Source organism: Mastomys coucha, unplaced genomic scaffold, assembly GCF_008632895.1.
Source record: "Mastomys coucha isolate ucsf_1 unplaced genomic scaffold, UCSF_Mcou_1 pScaffold16, whole genome shotgun sequence".
Lineage (NCBI taxonomy): Eukaryota > Metazoa > Chordata > Mammalia > Rodentia > Muridae > Mastomys > Mastomys coucha.
Window position 1 is genome coordinate 95,276,666 of NW_022196898.1, and position 7,242 is coordinate 95,283,907.

The following is a 7,242-nucleotide window of genomic DNA, read 5'->3' on the forward strand; positions in this document are numbered from 1 at the left end:
ACACTAGTATCCCAGTTGTGAGGGACATGTTAAGATCTGAGGTGACAAGCTGTGGGATGCAGACAGGAGCTAGTTGTAGCTTCAAGTGGCAATCTACTTGTATTCAGTTCCAGGGACTGCTTCTTCAAAGTTATTTTGGTTCTAGGGATCCACAAAGTGTTTGACCAACAAAATATATTCACACACACACACACACACACACACACACACACACACACACACACACACTACACCAAAGGGTCTTTGCTCAATCATTTGGCATTGCTGGATCACTGCTGCTCTACTGTTTGTCCCAGGAGGAAAGCCTCACCTCACCCAGGGCCATAGATTTCTCTCATAGACATTGCGCAGATGTCTTGGTACTGGCAGCTCGGTGTTCAAATGCTGAGGGACTATTATGTCATTCTGGGGAAGCGAAAAACAAGCTTTGTAATCAGAATTAAGTGGAACAAATTAAAATGTGGAGTCTGAGCCTTAAAAAGGCAAAAGGCATCAGCAGAAAAACCAGGAACTGAAGTCAGTGTGTGTGTGTTTGTGTGTGTGTGTTTGTGTGTGTGTGTGTGTGTGTGTTTTCTTCTTCGTTTTTTTTCTTTTTTCTTTTTGAATTTCCACCAATTTGGTGGAAAGCCAACTTCTAAAATAGGAGCTCTTCAGTAAGCAGGTTTTGTGGGAGCTCTGTAATGGAAAGCTTAAAAGATCAGCTACTAATCTGAATTTCTATGAGGAAATGCAGCTACACATGCACACTTGCGGGCAAGTGTTTCCCAGCCATGGAGAATCTTAAAGGTAACAGCTCTCACTTTCAGCAGAGACAACGTGGTGAAAGGCAACGTCTAAACTTCAGCTCTGCTGCTCTGGAAGATGTTTGACAGCCCGGAGTTCAAAGAAGGATGTGTATTCTTCCACAAGTTGTGTGTAGTAAGCGTCAGAAAAAAGAAAAAGCCTTGAAAGAGAAATACCCCTATAAGATCATGCACACGATAAGCTTATATATTTTGACTTACTTTAAAAGAAAAAAGATGCAGAGTGGGCAAGTCAAATTTCAACCCTGATTTTGTTCTATTGATCATGAAAACATAGTTCTGTGAATATAATTGAATTTCAGCTAAAACTAATTAAAAATGAGAAGAGGGAAAGAAACCAAAGAGGAAGAAAGGAAAGAAGAAGGAGAGAGAAGAAGAAGAAGGGGCAGAGGTGAAGGGGTCAGAACAATAGAGAGGCAGGAAGACAGGGAGAGATGGCTAAAGTTAAATCATTACACTGCCTTCCCACTTGGAAGCAGTATACTCAGTCCACTATGATTACCAACACAGTGGCTCCTTCCTCCTGCCTCTATTTCTTGTCCTTTCTGGTCAGCCTCAGGAAAAGCCAACTCACAGGGTCTGCCTTATCATGCAACACAAGTGGTTCATTATTCCTTGTTTTACTTATATGTTGGATTTGAATCTGCTTTCTCTAAGTTTTCACTCTTGTCTCTAGTTCCAGCCTCTGGATACACCAGACAGTTTCTATTTTTTTTTTATGAGAAACCCCGAAGACTCATACCCAACCCCATCAACAAGGAATGAGTGGTACTAGCAGAAGCAAGCACACATGAGCAGAGCATCCCCTGAAGGAAAGGCAGTTGGGGAGTCGGGTATGACATCACTCTGATTAGGAAAAAGGCTGCAGCTGGACCCCTGTGTGGCAGAGCATTTGTTAAACATTAAACAGTGAGGCCCATCTCCACAGGGAAACGAGAAGCAACTGCAAATGGGGTCAGGCTTGCCCAAGGGAGCCTGAAGCAGAAGCATCTTGACATGAACACGGAGGACTGATGTCTCTGATGTAGCTCACATGGCACTTCTGACGTCTGCAGCCTTTGGTTCTGTAGCACTGCAACGATTTGATTCTACCGAGGTTAGTGCAGAAAGGCTGTCCACAAAGGCATTGTTTTCCCATGTGCAGGGAGACAGGAAACTGCAGAATTAATGAAGGAAGAAGGGAGATGATGCACACAGAGCAGGATCCAGCTCCAGGCAGACTAACAGCAAGTTCCACTACAGCTCATATGCTGTCCCCAGACATGATGGATGAGTCCTCTGCAGGGACAGGGAACACAGCAATCTCCATGCAAGCAAAAGCTCAATCACAGAGAGGATCCTAGTCTGATGACAATGTGGGCCCTATTGAAAAGGGATCTCTCCCAACCCTGAAAGAGCCAAAAAAAAAAACCTTCATCATCCACTGCTTGCAGCTACAGCTGAAGTTGTGAAAGGAATAAGGACCCCAAAATGCAAAGTTTCTATGACACTGCAGATCAGTTTTTAGCCTCTATATTAGAAATATTTCCCACATTCAAATCTACTGAATACTCACAGGCGGGGCATGAGTAATACCTGAGAAATCAGTCACACAGCAAGGGGCAGACACACCTAGAGATTAGCCATGTTCAGTGGAATCCCTTTGCAGATGAAAAGGAGAAAATCTTAGAGAGGACAAGGGACTTGGGTTGTCCCTTTAATAAAATTAGAGAAAACTCCATACGATGACTGATTTTATATCTCAACTTGATTGGCCCACGGGATGCCCGAATAGCCAGTTCAGAACTGTTTCTGGGTGCTTCTCCTTTAAGGAAGTGTTTTGGGAAGATATAAGAATTGAATAGCAACCCAGGAGAGGTGACAGCCCTCGCTTTGTGGCTGAGCAGGACACCTGAGTCTGTGAGACACAGAGAATACAAAAGGTGGCAGAGATGGCTGCAATGTTAACATAGAGGAATGCTCTGCAAGCTCATAGCACTTGACTTTCTCAGACATTCAACCTTAGACTGTAATCTACATGGTTGATTTACTTAAACAAGAGCATCTAGAGGACCCTAGTTTTTTTTGTTTGTTTGTTTGGTTGGTTGGTTTTGTTTGGTTGGTTTTTGTTTTTGTTTTGTTTTTTTAGCTATATAACCACTTAAGATCATGTGGCTTCTGAAACTCTGTGAGTCAATAGTTTGTCACAAATCACTTTACACATGATAGATGAAAAATAGACAAATATAGATAATAGATATGTCAATTATAAGTAGATTATAGAGATATACAGAGAAAGAGAGAGGGAGAGAGAGAACCAAGTAGATAGACCAACAGACAATTAGCTCACTTTCCTTGGAGAATACTAACATGCCTCGCTAGTGTCATTAAAGAACTAATAGAACAAACAGTCAATGATACTTTCTGTAGTATAGCATGTAGATGGTGAGTGAAATGTTATTAAAATTGGAAAATGTTGCTGGGCGGTGGTGGTACACGCCTTTAATCCCAGCACTTGGGAGGCAGAGGCAGGTGGATTTCTGAGTTCGAGGCCAGCCTGGTCTACAGAGTGAGTTCCAGGACAGCCAGGGCTGCACAGAGAAACCCTGTCTCGAAAAAGCAAAAATAAAATAAAATAAAATTGGAAAATGTTGCAACTAAAGAATAAGAAAAAAATCTCTACGTTCATGCTAGTAGTCTCACAGGAAAATCTACTGGTGGCTTACGCTATTAACTAGGCAACATTTCTCTCGGGAACTACATCTTTTGGGTTAGATTCTCAGCTTACGATAAACTGCAAAAGTAAAACAACTTCTTTACCTCTATGAAATAAGCCTCTTCGTAAATTTTTGCTTATTTCTATGCTAGGAAAGTCATACTTTTCCTGGAAATCAAAGAAAGGGAATAGCATTCTTTTGGGGCAGCTGTTGTAAAGAATACAGATAGAGTGGCCTCCGTGGTATAAGGATCACTGGATGAACTGAAGAGGGAGAATCTGTATAGAAATGCTGAAGGGGCAGGAAAGAGATACATTGAATTATAGATAATGACTCTAATTTCATACTTCTTTCTAAATGATGTCTGCCATGTATCTTCCAATATTTTCTGGGAACCCCTTCTTTTGAAAATTACTCTACTTCATGTTAACTACATGTATTTGGTGAAATCAGCAGGCAACCTCCTGTACACAGGGAAGCCAACTGAATTTCTAGGTTAGTATTTCAAACAACCAATGATGATATTCAAATGGAAACTGAATTTTTGGTTGAATTTTCCTTGTAATGGTTTTGATAATATTTTCCTACCACTCTCTCACTTTATTTTCTCTATAGAAGTTATATTTAACTGATGCTTTTTATAGTCTCTGGGGACTGCCTACCATGACTTCTGGGAAAATGAGCTCTTTAGAGAAGGCTTCTGGCAGAACCGCACATTGATCAACCCACCTCCACCACTGTTTGTGGATAATTAGCACCTACTATGTGTTTGAGCACCAAAATGCTGATGTTGCACTAATGGACAATACACATATTTACCAGATTTCACAGGCTCCAAAGGGTGTATGAACAACACACAAGGGGATTTCATCATAGTGTAGTAGTTTACCGGAAGACAGCAGAGCTTGGATTGGGTGAAGTGTAAAGAAGGAGCGTCTATGCCAATTTTTCCAAATCCAGTGAAGGTATTCAGTGTGTAGGGAACAGAGGCAATAAGGGAAGATGAGCAGAAATGCAGGATTAGAGTTAGATCGTGGGGCTAAGTGTGAGACCCACTCCAAGGCCTGGTGACAGGAGATACATGAGCAGGTTTTCACTGCAGCTGGCAACCAGAACTCAGAGCAGGAGTTAGTGTAACATGAAGCTAAGAAGCTGGCGAGACCCAAGTCTACCATGAGGACCTTGAATTGCAACTAAGGGCAGTAGAAAATCTTTAACGGATTTAAAGCAGGGAATGGCATGAGTGAATGCGTGATTTAGAAAGTCTGTATTCTTCTAAATGGGTTGAAGGAGGGCAAGCCTGTCTGCCTGCAACGGATTCTGGAGATAACACCTCAGTAAACCATGCCAAATGGGTACAGCCAGAGTAAAAAATTTAGTATAAGGATAGAGAGGATGGAAAACGCAGAGGGCACATGATGACAGCATACTACTGGGGTGATTGCATCATAGACAAGGTGAGGTGGAAAAGGGAATTGGGTCACTTGATCCTGACCCCAAACCAGTGGTTTTGATGCCAAGCATTAACTGACCACATGACACATCTGAGAGTCTCTTCTGTCCTAGAAGAAAGCTTGCCCTGGGTAATCTCTCTCTGCTCTGAAACTCAAAGAGCTTCCAGACTGGTTTGAAAACTTTACTTAACCACTTTACTGCCACATAAGTTACAAAGCCCGAGGCTGGCCATAAAGATGTTAATTTAATGAATATTCATAATCAATAAATATTCATTAAACAACATTTCCGTTCTAGGCATGCTGTTGCTCCTGGCAGGTCCCGCCTGCATGGCAGAGTGCACTTGTTAAATGAGTGTTGCTCTTTGCAGAAATGCCTTATGGGAGTTCATGAAAGAACCAGCCTTCGTCTACAATACAGACAGATGCACAGAGACAAGTTGGAACAAATTCTGTACAATAGAAGGGGGAACTGGTCCTCTCCAGCACAACTTTTGTGTTTCACACAGCAAGTGTGCAGCTAGATATGTAAGACTCTGTGGGGAAACCACAGAGAGTGCAAAGGTTTTATTTTGATGCCTTTCTGCTGGGTTGAAAGATGAGCAAGACAGGACTCTCACTAGCACCATCACAAGAGTGATAGAAATTAAATGCAGATGAGAGTCCTAGGCATAAATACCCAAAAAGCCACTCTTTGCGTTTACTGTATGGTGGCTTTCTAACCACCATTTAAAACTAAATGTGGCAGTCATGATGTGGTTGCTGTATGACATTTAACTGGAGTGTCTATATTGTTTTAAAATCACTTGTTTTTCTAAAAAGAGGGGAAAATGAAATCACTATTGGCAAGGGTTTCTCATTCAGAATCTAGGAACACTCCACATACCCCTACCAGAAGAATTACTTTTTAATTTTAATTTTAATTTTTAAGTTGTTTTATTTATCTACATCTTAAACATTGCCCCCTTCCCAGTCTTCTCCAAGAGTACTTACCCCATCTCACTCTCCTTTGCCTCTAAGAGTGTGCTCCCTCTCCCACTATCCCACCCCACCTCCACCTCATCCTCCAACCCCCCCCTCCCACACACATACATTCCCCTTCTCAGGGGCATCAAATCTCTACAAAATTATGCACATCCTCTCCCCCTGAGGCCAGACTAGGCAGTCCTCTGCTACATATGTGCCAGGGACCTCAGACTAGCCCATGTATAATCTTTGGTCGATGGCTTAGTTTCTTGGAGCTCCCAGGAGTCCAGATTAGTTGATGCTTGTTGGTCTTCCTGTGGTATTGCCATCCCCTTCAGCTCCTTCAATCCTTTCCCTAACCCTTCCACAGGGCTCCTCTACCTCAGTCCAAGAGCACTGCTGTGTTCTGAAAAATCTGGGGAGTTTCATGATGGTTCTTACAAGGATTTGCTGTCAGATGTTTGCGATTCTTCCCAGTGTCTGGGTATCCACAGGATCAGCCACAGGTAGGCACCACTGTAGTTGAAAAAGTGTCAATTGTTTGTCTTCATTGCTATCAATTCCATGAAAATGAGGACAAAACTGATGCAAAAAAGGAGCAATGACAGAGCTGGGATTCAGGAAGAACTGGTCACACTGTTTAAGGACATTTAAAGAACTCAGTGGGAAATCCAGTGACATCTAACTTCACTGCTGTTAATGTTTGTTGTCGCTACCATTGGTCTTAGTGCTTTTTCATTGTTGACTGTGTCCTTTCAAACACAACAACAAAAAGGCCCTCTCCACATTCTCCGGACAGCCTTGGCCCCTAAATGAAAGACTGTAGGGATGGACTCTGTCCCTTAGAGCCTGATGATATATACATGTATTTTCAGATCTTGAAACTTTAATATTTGCATGTTTAAGATAAAGCACCAAGGTTCGTGATTCAATAAAGATAGCATTTATGGCTCTCTGGTCTGACAGGCTTTGAATAAAAAAATGCCAGAGGTGAGAGGTGGGCAGAAACCGGCTAGGGCACACTTCTAAAGCAAAACAATGCCCTTACATTTTCCCTGCTTTACTTTCTGAACAAACTTTCTCTTAATGGTCCTTACAGCACATTATTTTCTTTTTAAAAAGGGTAATATAGGAATCACGGGACTCTCATAACCAAAGTAATTGCCTATCAAGCCAAGGTCACTAATTAGCCAAATTAAATTTTTCGTATATTCAACAAGCACATGCACAATTGGGCACTTGCTCTTCCTCCAAAGGATCCTAATGGTCACCCTTTCTATCTAAGCAATTTTAAATGTGTCCTATGGTATGCCGTTAGTTTTA